At 42.7% G+C, this 13,311-nt stretch overlaps 1 pseudogene; it reads left to right on the plus strand.

Annotated features, from left to right (window-relative positions):
* Positions 1-4,370: 4,370 nt before the first annotated feature.
* On the plus strand, positions 4,371-12,204 carry LOC138840963 (tubulin beta-2 chain-like; annotated as a pseudogene).
* The last annotated feature ends 1,107 nt before the right edge of the window (positions 12,205-13,311 follow it).

Genomic DNA, 13,311 nt, shown 5'->3' on the forward strand with positions numbered 1-13,311 from the left:
CTCATTGATTTTTTTTTCTTTTTCTCTATACCTGTCTGGTATTTTCTAATTTTCTTCAGCTTGGTATCCTATTGCACTGCCTTGGGTTGCAATTAGCAACAAATATGAATATTCTTGAGTTGTAAAACATAAAAGACTTACAAACTTTCTTATCCCAGATGGCTTCAAACCACAATCCTCAGATCTAAGCCTTCTGAGTAGGATTACAGGCATAAGCCACTGGCAACCAGCAGGCATCTGAAGACTTGATGTCAGTGAGATCTTTCTTGGGGAATGTCTGCACATCTCAGTCCTCCTCAGCTCTGTTGCCCAAACAGAGTCAAACACTTTCACTCCTTTATGTTCAAAATCCTTGAAGTTAGTGAACTGACTTGCCTGCCATGTACCTCCTTTCTATAAATACAATAGTGGGTTTTACTTCTTACCATCGATTAACTAAATTAACTGGGATCCACACAGAGGTGACATTTCCTTTTCTGGATTGCACACCGTACACCTATGTTTTACTTTATCTAATAAAGTTAACATAACTTACCTTGTTTGAGGTTTCTTAGTTCCCATATTTCTTCCTTCTCATCCCTCTTTCCCTTGCACAGAGGGAAGAACCATTTGGAATTGTGAAGAGTGAGTTTTTAGTCATTTTCTGAAAAGCTTTGCCAATGGATCCTGATTTCCAAGTCCTGAGTAACTGGCCTGTAAAGCCTTGTTCTTTAATCTCTCCTCAGCTGACACAAATGACCATATATATCTTAAAAAGGCTTTGGGAAATGAGTTCAGGTTATCAGTTAGGAATCCTTATTACCTGGTCACTGCGCATAAGTTGTTTTTGTTTTTTGTTTTGTTTTGTTTTGTTTGAATAGTGTACAATTAGTACCAGAATTAGACTTCCAAGTATTGTTTTTAAATTCAAAGCTAGCAGGCTCTCTTATTTGAACCACAGATCAACTTCTGCCCCACTCTCTTTATCTTTTGGTGGTAAATAGGACAGAAGTGTCCCACAGGAATTCAAGGGCACTACACAGTATCCTCAAATCTGAGGACTGTGGTTCACAGCCAGCCTGGGCAGGAAAGTCAATGAGCCTCCTATTCCCAACTAATCAGCAAAAAGTAGTGGAACTGTGGCTGAAGTGGCAGAGCAGCAACCTTGAGCATAAAAAAAGCTAAGATAAAGCTAAGAAAAAAAAGTTTTAAAAAAGGTAAGTGAAAAACAGTTCTAGCACTAAGACAACCACAAAATAAATTTTTAAAAAAGTACAAGAGAGCACAAAGAGTCTTAAAAATGATAAAAATTAACAAGAAACTGGTGGCTCACACTTGAAATTCTAGCTACTCAAAACACTGAAATTGAGCATTACTATTCCAAGCCAGCCAGGACAGGAAAGCCCATTGTGTGTGTGTGTTTGTGTTTGTGTGTGTGTATGTGTGTGTGTGTGTGTGTGTGTGTGTGTGTAAAAAGCCCATTGTGTGTGTGTGTGTCTGTGTGTGTGTGTGTCTGTGTGTGTGTGTGTGTGTGTGTGTGTGTGTGTATGAGTGTGTGTGTTCCTTTCTGGGATATGATCTAGAAGTTTTTGCTTGACCATTTCCAATCTTTTGGAGGTTAATTTGAGATAAGAATCTCATGAACTTTCCCTGTCCTCTGACAATGAACCGCAATCAGTATAATTCAGGACCTTGTGGGAGTGTCTATACTTACCTCCTACTAACCACCAAAACCAAAAAATGAACCAAATTGCAACTGTTACTAAACTTTTAGAGCATTCTATCCTTCAGCAAGATTGGTGAGGCCCTAAAAACAAGACAGAGAACCAACAAATAAATAAATGTATGTGAAGAAGAAAAGAGCCAATTAGTTTTTTATAATATAGACTCATATCTTTAATCCAAGCTGAAATGTAAAGATTACAGTTCGAATCCAGCCTGGGCAGGAAAGTCCAACTAACTTCTTTTTGAGTGTGCTAGACATGGGCTTGAACTTGAGGGTTTTTACTCAAGTTTTAAAATACTACTTCCTGTCTCATGTGGTTAATTGGAGATGAGTCTGATGGACTTTCTAGCCCAGGCTGGCTTTAAACTGTAATCCTTAGATTTTAGGATACTGTGTAGTGCCTTGGTTCCCATGGGACTCTTATCTACTATTAACCACTAAAAGAAAAATAGAGGCGGAAGTTGAGCTGAGGCTCAAGTAGTAGAGCCTGCTAGCTTTGAAATGAAAAACAAAATACCCAAAATAAAACAAAACAACCCTCATAGAGAGTCACTAGGCCATGAATTCAAGCCTCCCCTCCCCCCCAAAAAAAACCCTCAGGAGTTGAGTTTTTGTTCCTGCTAGCTTTGAGCAAAAAACAAAAGGCCAAAAATCTCATGGACAGTGAAGTAGTGTGGCCTAAATGTAGAGCCTGCTAGTTTTGATCTAAAAAAAACAAGCCAGGTGCCTCTGGCTCATGCCTGTAATCCTTGCTACTCAGGAAGCTTAGATCTGAGAATCACATTTGGAAGCCAGCCTCGGCTAAAATGTCCCCTGGTGACTTTTTTTTTTTCCAACTAAATAGAAGTGGCACTGTGTCTGAAAATAGTAGTGTACCTGCTGTGTCCCTGACAGACAGTTCCTAGGCATTGAGTTCAAGCCCCCAACTGACAATATCAATAAATTAATTAATTAAATACTGAGCATAAATGAGTAGGCCCTAATAATAAAGGACATGAACTTTGAAAAAGGGGGAAGGGACAATCAAATAAGTGAAAAGGTGGAAAAGGAGCTATTAAGGCTTTCTAAATCAAAACTGTAAGTCTACCTGCTCAGATTACTGAAAACTGAGGACTTTGGTTCAAAGCCAGCCCAGGCAGGAAAGTACAGGAGACATATTTTACTGTGTTCAGTATGGGGGCTTGAACTTGCTATGTTTTGCTCATGGCTACAGGTCTACTTCTTCCAACCTCTTGGTGGTTATTAGAGATAATTGTCTCATTGACTTTCTTGCCCAAGACTGGCATTGAACCATGATTCTCAGATTTCAGTCCTTTCTGTAATGCTCTTGACTTTCTATTGATATTCTAATCTCCTATTAATCACAAAAAATGCAAAAGTTGAGCTGTGGCTCAAGTAGTGAAACCAGCTACTATTAAGGTAAAAATAAATAAACCTCAAGGAAAGTCATCTTGACTTAATTTCAAGACCTAAGAACCACCACTCAATTAAAAAAAATACAACCTCAGTCACTGTGACCTGAGTTTAAGCCCTAGAAAAAGAGCTGCAAAAAAGAAAAACAGCCTGTAGTTTACCTGTGGTCAAAGTTGTAGGGCATGGTAGTTTCAAGGGAAACAAAAAAACAGCATAAGAGCTAGTGCCTAATAACAAATTTCAAAAGGAAAGAAAGATAGAATAAATAACTGAAAAGGTGAAAGAAGAGGTAATTAAAGATTTGTAAATGTTGACTCACACTTATAATTCTGAATGCTAAGGAAACGGAAATCTGTAGGTCATGGTTCAAAGCCATACTGGACAGGAAAGTCCATGAAACTTGCTTCAGTGTGTTCAGTTGAGGGACTTAAAATTGAAGTGTTTTGCTCAAGGCTACAGCTCTACTATCTTCCACCTATTAGGTTGACTGGAGATAAGAGTCTCATTGACTTTTCTGCCCAGGCTGACTTTGAACTCTGATCATCAGATTTCAAGCCTTTCTGTACTGCCCTGGACTACCCATGGAATTCTTGCCTCATATTAATCACTTAAAGAAGGCAGAAGTTTAGCTGTGGCTCAAGTAGTAGAGCCACCTACCCTTCAGTTAACTAAGTAAATCAATAAAACCTCAGAAAGAGAGGAGAAGAATGAGAGTGAAAGACAGAACGTCTTACAATAAGCAAAAGGAAAGAAATGTATATATCACCTGGAAGAAATAATTGTATTGTCAAAGCTTATAGAACTGTATTGTCAAAGCTTATAGAATTCACAAACTTTATCGACCATAATAATGACAATTTGCATTGTGAAGGTTAAAATATGTTTGTGACTTCAACTAAATATCACTATTCCACAATATTCTGAAATAAGAAAAATTTAGGTAATCACCTAATCTCAATAATAGTAAAAATCTCAAAAAGAGTCACCAGGCCTTAATTTTAAGCCCTAACACCAACGTGCCTAACTCCGGCCAAACACACACACACACACACACACACACACACACACACACACACAAACACATACACACACACACACACACACACACACACACACACACACACACAGAGCAGGAGCTGAGTTCTCATGCTCGGAGCAGAAGCCAAATGAAACAAAAAGTAGACTGTAGTAGACCTATGGCTTAAGTAATAAAGCAAGCTGCTTTTAAGAGAAAAGAAAAGAAAACCTGAGTATGAAGGCAAGGCCCTAAGCCCCTGACTCTTCCCAGAATGGAAATCAGTCATGGAATCCAACAGTTTGTGCTTGTTCTTGGGATCACAGCTGAACGTGCCCCTTCAGTTCTAGGCCCTCCTATCAAAAATAGAAGGTAGGCTTGTTCTTGGCTTCTGGCACAAGTACCTTGTGTAAAGGAAGCCCCTCCTCTTGCTTCCTGGATCCCAGGGTTCAGCCTCTCTTGTGAGTCAGGGTGGGACGTGGATGGCAGTGTGACAAGAGGTTCCAAATAGAGTGGCAGCTGTGCTAATTGACTTGAGGCTGACAGCTGGATGCCAGGGCTAAGTGATAACAGGTAGCTATCTCTGATTACCCAGCAGTAGGGAGAATGAGCTGGAGCACCTACTGGCTCTGCCTATCAAGTCCACCCCATCTCTTCTGCCCCTGTAACAAGAGGTTTAAATGGGGATCTGAGTTGGCTGTGTCAGATTCCTGCTCCCCAGCCCTACCTGTTTGCCTCTGTGTACACCACTGCTGAGGACACGCATCCAACTGCTCTGCAGCCCTACACTGTGAGGGAGATCATGTACATACAGGCAAGCCACTGTGGCAACCAGATTGGCGCAAAGGGGAGCATGACACTGGCCTAGGATCCTAGTCTCAAATTTAGGGGGATGAGGAGGAAGAGGATGGGGTTGGAGGGTGCAGGTGGTGGTGGTCATGTCTAGGCTGAGGTAGGTGGGGCTCCATAGTAGTCCCTAACCTCCTGGAAATCAAGTCCCCCAGATAGTTTCCCCAATTTCCCTAATTTGTGTGGCCCAAGTGGGTGTGGTTTTTTAAGCAAGGCTTGCATGTCTTTGTCTTACCTGAGACTCAAGTCATTGTACTTAGTTTCCTGGGAATAGACTAATGCATTTTTGGTCTGATTTGAATGAAAGGAGTGCAGTGTCTTTGAGCTGACAGATACAGAGGATTCCCTTTTTGTCAACTGATGAGTATCAGATAATTGAGAACAGTTCGTCCACCTTAATGCAAATTTCTCTGAGTTTTCATGCCCTAACTCAGTTCCCTTAAGTTGGGTGTTTTCTAAATCAGTGGTTGTCTAAATCAGTGTATGCTCTGAGGACCCTTGGGGTTCTGGAGACCCTTCTAGCTGAGTCTTCAAGTTACTGCTTTGGCAACTTAATGTCCATATAAGACCAGGTTCTGGTCATAGAATCCAAACAGAATATGGTATCCCATAAGATAGAATACTCATAGGAGAACCCAGATGTCTTCTATTCAGCAAGATAGCGAAGAGATTAACAAAACTAAAATGCTATCAATTTTTGTGCTTTTTTAATTTAAAAAATCTAATTTTTTTACAAAAATAGTTGTGTCAACAGGACTTGGGTTTCTTATAGTTATTTTAAAATCCATTGTTTGGACAGTTAACATTCTAGGCCATAATACACTTCTATTTCCATCTCAGTTTTGGGAAATGCTAAGCAATGAGCACAACATTGACTGCACTGGAAACTACTATGTAGACAGCAGCTTACAGCTGCAGAGAATCGAGGTGTATTACAATGAGGCAGCTAGTGAGTGTCTCCCAACTGGCTTCCAATACCGTGGCAGAATAGGTCCCTAGGAATACTAATGACAAGGAAGGAGTTCCTGCCTTTCTTAGGGTGGTATTGTAGTTCGAATTTGGGGCCTCCATCTTGTAAGTCAAGTGCTGTATCCATCTGAGCCACTCCACCATATATTTTGTTTTAATTTTTGAGTATACACTTGTGAATTCCTCAGGAAAGCCTTTTACTGAGTTCCCCCTACCTGTACTTGCTGACTAGCCACACCTGGATTTTTTTTTCTTGTCATGGGGTTTCAACTCTGGGCATAGGCATTGTCCTTCATCTCTTCAATCTTTCTTTTCCTTTTATTATCAGGGGTTCCTTTTTTTAGAACTCTCTGGGCTTCTGGGATAACTCCTTCTAGCTTAGTTTAATTCATTAATTCTGCTTGTTGTAACATATTTGGAAATTTTAAGTTTTTATGTTTACTATGCGTGAGCTGCAAAACCGCTTGTGAAGTTGTAGGAGTTTTTGGAGGCAGCGTCACATCAGATGATAGATTGATTGGGGCATCGCCCACATTTAATCTTTGGTCCTAGTCTTTATTATTTAGAGAAGTCATCTCCATTGGACTGGAAAGAAACAACATGCTCTGTTCACGGATCAATAGAAAAATAGCCAAAACGAGAATAAAAGCAACGAATGTACAGGCAAGAAGAATATAGTAAGAATAAAGGTAGTAGAGGCTATAAAGGTGCAGCCAAGTGTATGGGATGCCTTGAACCAACACCCTCTTCCTGCAGGCATGCTTCCTTAAAGCTCTTTGTCTAACACGATCTCATGCAGACTCCATAGGAGGTGGCATGGCACCAACTATTTCAGGTAGTTTCTTGGAGATAAGAGTCTCCCAGAATTTCCTGTCCCAGCTGGCTTCAATCTGCGATCCTAAGATCTCAGACTTTTGAGTAGCTAGAATTTCACCCTTCAGCAACCAGAGCCCAGTTACATTGCCCTCTTTAAAATACAGATTAAATTTCTAAAAAAAATTTTTTTGAAATTGAAAATTTTAAAATTTTAAAGAGGGATGTTCAGTCACTAATATATATGTGAATAGTCCAAATCACAAAGCATAAAGTGTCTCACCCTGAAATCTATAACACTTCTGGACTTCAGCATTTTGAATATGAATACTTAGCCAACAATAAATTCTTTTTAAGGTTTTTAAAGTAAAAAACATTGTTGTGATGTAGAAAAACCCAATAATAATGTGTAAACACTGCTTTTAAATGATTCATATTGTCTTTCCTAATACAAACAACCTTACTGAAGTCTACAGAGTAGATTTTCAGTTTTTGTAACTGTCAATGTGAAATTCATTTAATTTTATATAAAGAGTTTCCGTTCTACATTATTGTATACAAACAGAATCGTAGATAATTGGTTTTCCTGTGTAATAAACCAATGAAAAAGTGCAAACAAAAGGACAGAGCTATTTAATGTATTTGAGTTTTATGGATCTACATTTGGGGATGTCCTCACCTTGGTATTTTGTGTTGATATTGCTTAAGTAAGATATAAGACTTTAATCTTGTGGTTCCTTGGTTGAGAGTTGTTGTGTGGGATTGTGTCACTCCTATGAACAGTATTTTATGTTGTGTCTTTATTAGATCCTGCATTTCAGGCTGGTTTGTTGGAAGAGGCAGAAAAATGCTCTGCTTTACCCAAGATTTTGAGATCCCCCTCCCAGGTTAGTTTTGTGGGAGGGTGATCTGCTTTGAGAATCACAAAAGAGGGGGATGTGTTGATGAGGCTAGGTTCTGAGTAGAGTTGAGGCCTTTCAACAAACAGTAGCTTTTCCCTGGGGCTATTTTGTGATAAAGCTCACAGCGCCCAGCCTGGAGCCATTCTCAGGGTTTCTGTTTTTCAATTGATTGTGGTGGCTGCTAGAGGGAGGGGCAGCCTCTGGCTCTGGTTACCCAGTGTGGCGAGCCACTCCAATGGCTGGCGCCTGAGCTGGGTGACTTTTCCCTGGATGGAGCTGAGTCTGGCAGGTCACTTCGCCGTTAAGTTCTTGTGACCTGCTAAATGACTCGTTTTATTCCAAGGCCTGAGCTGGAGCTAGCAGCTCCTCCGAGCTTTGTCGGTATCCAAGATGGAGATCACCGGTGCTGGGGGGGAGGGGTGGCCTTCCCTCCTCTGCTCCCTGAGAAGGGGTGAGGACGTCGGGCTTGTACTCACGCCGAGTCTTGGATCCTGGGTGGTCTCTGGTCTGCAAACAGCAGGATGAAGATGTCCGCTCCTTGTCGGTTCTTGTTGGTGTTGAGTAGAATCCGCTCATCGGCTGCGTCTGGCTCCTTCGTCCCGGACTCTCTGTGTCTCAGGTATGGCCCCACGGCAGTGGTCGCCGTCGCGACCCTGCCGCCAAAGCGGCAGCTGCTGGCTGGCTGAGATGTGTCTCCTTGGTTTCCCCTCTCTTGTCTAACTCTCTGTCCTGTGATGGCACACTTGGTGTGATTCTCTGGCTTAGGACTGTTCACTGGAACTCTAAAACTGCTTTCTATTCGATAGCTTGTTCAGATTCCAGCTTCTCCGCCATCTTCCCGGAACCCCTGCATATCAGGCTGGATGGCCAGTTTTCTTCATGTGATTGTTTAGGAAGGGGGCAATCTCAAACTCATGTTTATATCATTTTACCTGATATCCCTTTTGAAAAATCAGGTTAAATGGCAAATTGCAAGTAATCGCCCAAGGTTGCTCTGAGTATTTGAATACAGGGAAATGTGCTATTTGATAACAATTATTGAAACATTATAACACAAGAAATATGTATTTTATGTATTTTCCCTAGGAAAGCATTATACTTGAATTCCTCTACATTTACTTGCTGAAGAGCCACACCTGGCTCTTTTGTTTTGTTTGTTTTTTTTTCGGCAGTGGCGCTTAAACTCTGGGCCTATGCACTGTGCCCCAACTCTTCTGTTCAAGACAAGCAGCCATACCACTTAAGCCACAGTGCCATTTCTGGTTTTCTATTAGTTTATTGGAGATAAGAGTCTCACAGACTTTCCTGCCGAGGCTGGCTTTGAACAGCGATCCTCTGATCTCCAAATCCACAGTTGCTATGATTATAGGCATGAACCAATGGTGCTGTGCACCTAGCTACTTTTAATTGGGGAAGGAAAGGGAGAACAACAAAGGAGTGGGTAACAATGTTCAACAATAAATGTTCTCATTTCCTTACTCATGTAACTATAACACCTCTATACAGCACCTTTACAATAAAAATAAAATTAACAAAAAAAGAGAAAGGTTCTTGCTGTTAGGCAATGATGACTCACACCAGTAATCCTAGCTACTCAGGAGGCTGAGAAATGAGAATCATGGTTCAAATTCAGCCTGGGCAGGAAAGCCCCTGAGACCCTTATCTACAATAAACAACTCAGAAAACTGAAAGTGGGACTGTGGCTCAAGTGATAGAGTGCTAGCCTTGAGCTGAAGAGCTGAGGGACAGTGCCCAGGCTCAGAGTTCAAGCCCCACCATGAACAACAACAACAAGAAAAGGTGTTGTCATCTTTCTTTTGCCCCATTAGACTCAAAGCCTGATGCTCATCTTTGCCTCCTGAGTAGCTGAGATTTCAGCCACCATGCCCAAAGCAAAGGAATGAAATGCATGGAAATAGACAACTGCAAACGTCCTTAAAGTTGCTGAAGCCTCTTGCATGGTGATTCATTCTCAAGATATCTTTTCTGTTTCCATGTCTGAAATGCTGTAATTTCTGTAATGAATGCTGAGAGCCACTTAGAATCATAAGCTCTGCCCCTAAGTTCCTTGTCAAGTATAGGCCTAAGTCAACTCTTGTTCCCACAGGCAACAAATATGTTCCTCGGGCCATCATGGTGGACGTAGAGCCTGGCACCTTAGACTCAGTAAGATTGGAACCATAGAGTTTCAGACCAGACACTTCATATTTAGTAGGTCAGCATGGTCCATGGAAGATGGCTAACAGGCACTCCTCCTTCCTAACATCCAGGCACTCCAGTTCCCAGAGCTGAGCTGAGCCTTTATCCATCTAGATATCATCCTCACCTAACCTACCTATTTCAGTCCATGGGAGTCATGTCCCTGGCCACTCAATCAGCACAGATAAATGCCAGTCTGCAAACAGCCTCTGAAGGGAATGAACAGCGAGCAGGGAATGCCTCCAACAAGGTTTCAGCGCTGCTGGCCATTTCAAATACCTGGCAATAACAGGGAACCACTTCAGGACACCAGAAATCAAAGCACAGCTATGTATGAGCAAGGTGCAGACAAGTGCCTGCAGCTTAGCTTCCCTCTTACCATTCTGTTCTCCTGTTCCTCCTGTGAAAGTAAGTACTTTTCCAGTATTGAGGCAGGCTCTGTTCATTTTTTTTTTGGTCGGTCGTGGGGCTTGAACTCTGGGCCTGAGCACTGTAACTCAGCTCTTCAGCTCAAAGCCAGCACTCTACCGCTTGAACCACAGCATCTCTTCTGGCTTTTTCTGTTTATGTGGTGTTGAGGAATCGATCCCACGGCATTGTGCATGTGAGGCAAGCACTGTACCACTGAGACCCCTTCCCATCCCCAGGCTCTGCTCATTTTTAGAAGTACGCACGTGGTTTGGGTTAAAATGTATCTTCCTCCACATTGTCTTTACTTTCTTTAGAACCTGGGTGATTTGTAGGGTCCCAGACACATTGAAAACATTTCCTGAGGGCTAGGAAGGTGGCTCAGCAGTACAGTGCTTGCCTTGCATGCATGAGGCCCTGGGTTCGATTCCTCAGCACCATATAAGCAGGAAAAAAAAAGCCAGAAGTGGTGCCGTGGCTTAAGTGGTAGAGCACTAGCCTTGAGCTGAAGAGCTGAGGGACAGCGCCCAGGCCCAGAGTTCAGGCCCATGACTGGACCCAAAAAAAGAAAACATTTCCTTTATTTCATCAAAGTGTATCTAAAATAATAGCCAAAGTTGCTCAGAGGAGCCTATAGTCTGCACAATGTATATAGCACAGTCATTATTCCTGGAGTATGTGTCTTTGTGTCTGATAGGCAAGAACAGGGCAGGCAATAACTGGGCCAAGGGCCACTACACAGAGGGAGCCGAGCTGGTGGAGTCAGTGTTGGAAGTGGTGAGCAGAAAGGTGTGGCTCTCTCCAGGGTTTCTAGCTGCCCTACTCCCTGGGAGGTGGCACCAGGTCAGGCATGGGCACCCTGATTCTCAATAAGATCCGAGAGGAGTTCCCAGACAGCATCATGAACACCTTCAGTGTCATGCCCTTGCCCAAGATGTTGGACACTGGCACCTTAGACTCAGTGAGATCGGAACCATTTGGCCAGAGTTTCAGACCAGACAACTTCATATTTGATATGTCATCATAGTCCATAGGAGATGGCTAACAGGCACCCCTCCTCCCTAACATCCAGACACTAGTTCCCAGTGCTGGGCTGAGCCTTTATCCACCTAACCCTATCATCCTCACCTAACCCTACAACACCATCTTGTCTGTCCACCAGTTGGTGGAAAATGCAGATGAAACATTCTGCATTGACAACGAGGCCCTGTATGACATCTGCTTTTGCACCCTGAAGCTGCTCATGCCCACCTATGGAGACCTGAACCACCTGGTGTTGGCTACCATGAGCAAGGTCACCACCTGCCTGCACTTCCCTGCACAGCTGAATGCAGACCTGCGCAAGCTGGCCGTGAACACGGTGTCCTTCCCCTGCCTCCACTTCTTCATGCCTGGCCTTGCACCCCTGACTAGCCGTGCCAGCCAGCAGTACAATGCTCTTTCACTGCCCAAGCTCACCCAGCAGACGTTTGACACCAAGAACACGATGATCACCTGTGATCCCCACCATGGCTGCTACCTGATAGTGGCTGCCATCTTCCGAGGCCGCATGTCCATGAAGGAGGTGGATGAGCAGATGCTCAATTTGCAGAACAAATAGAGCAGCTACTTTGCAGAATGGATCCCCAACAACGTGAAGACACTTGTGTGTGACATCCCCCCACATAGCCTCACAATGTTGGCCACATTCATTGGCAACAACACGGCCATCCAGGAACCCTTCAAGCACACTTCAGAACAGTTCAATGCACAAGGCATTCTTGCACTGGTATACAGGCAAGGACATGGATGAGATGGAGTTCACTGAGGCTGAGAGCAACATCAACGACCCGGTGTCCAAGTACCAGCAATGCAAAGATGCCACTGCTGATGAACAGGGGGAATTTGAAGAAGTCTTGTGGAAGAAGAGGTTTAAGACTTCCCATTGCTAGCAGTGCAACAGGAATGCTAGAGCATGTCTACTGCTTCTCAAATAAATGGTGCTTTCCTGAGCTACTGTTGTCCTGCAGTGGGACCTTGCTATGTATCATCATGCTCAGCCTTCTCTGTCAGGAACTCACTGACGGTGAATGTAAAAATGCAGATTTCTTTTAAATGATTGTTTTAAAACCCTATTTGTATAAATAAAGAAGTATACATTTTATACCCTGAGCCCTTTTTCTTCTTTAGAATCCTTTTTATTCTTTCAGTGTATTTGAAATATAAATTTGGCCAGAAGGATTTAATCTTAGCAATATAGGACTGGTACTGAAGAGGAGTATTAAATTCATGGTTTTTCTGCTATTTTGAAGAAGAGGATGACAAGTGCCAATGTTGTTGTTTTTCCCCCTGGCCCAGTTTTATAGTTTTCAATATCTCGAAAGCATGCAAGTAGCAAAAAAGCAGTTTGAAGAAAAAGAAAACTAGATCCAGATGCTACTTCTCCTTCAGACAACCACAGGTTCTTGTCTCATATCCCATCAGAGGGATTTCAGTCACATTCCCCAGAAACAGTATCAGGAACACTGATCCCTGTGTTTAGAGTTCAATTGGCAATGAAGCAGTGCTCACAGCATGAGTGCAAGTTCCTGGTTGCCAGGGAAGTTTCTCAAGGTGTCTGGCAGCTTTAAGTACAGAAGTGACTCTAGCTGTTTGAGGAAGTGAGAGGCTGAGAAGCTGACCAGTCCCATAGTGTATAAAGAACTGCTTGACACAGTACTTCCAAGTCAAGGAGAGGAGGGGAAACATGGCCTGTCCCAATTACCCATTCTCATGTTCATTTTTCCAGCAGTCAAAGCTGTCTGAGGCCCACAGGGTGTTGTAAGGATATAAGGGATGGATGGATCTAGCCTGTTGGGTATGTTTACTTTACATGAGTGAAACAGAAATCTCAATAGCTTAGAACCTACAATAGCCAGGAAGAGGGTAAACACTTCTGTTTTCACTGGAGGCCAAATCAGTCACTGGTTATTTTTGCCAGAATCTTTCACTCTTCTTTAAGTGAGGCTCCAGGCAGGTTATCTGTGCCAAGCATTCCTCCATGGCCACCAATAACCTGT

Source organism: Dipodomys merriami, unplaced genomic scaffold, assembly GCF_024711535.1.
Source record: "Dipodomys merriami isolate MVZ:Mamm:240054 unplaced genomic scaffold, mDipMer1.0.p SCAF_308, whole genome shotgun sequence".
In the NCBI taxonomy this organism is placed as follows: domain Eukaryota; kingdom Metazoa; phylum Chordata; class Mammalia; order Rodentia; family Heteromyidae; genus Dipodomys; species Dipodomys merriami.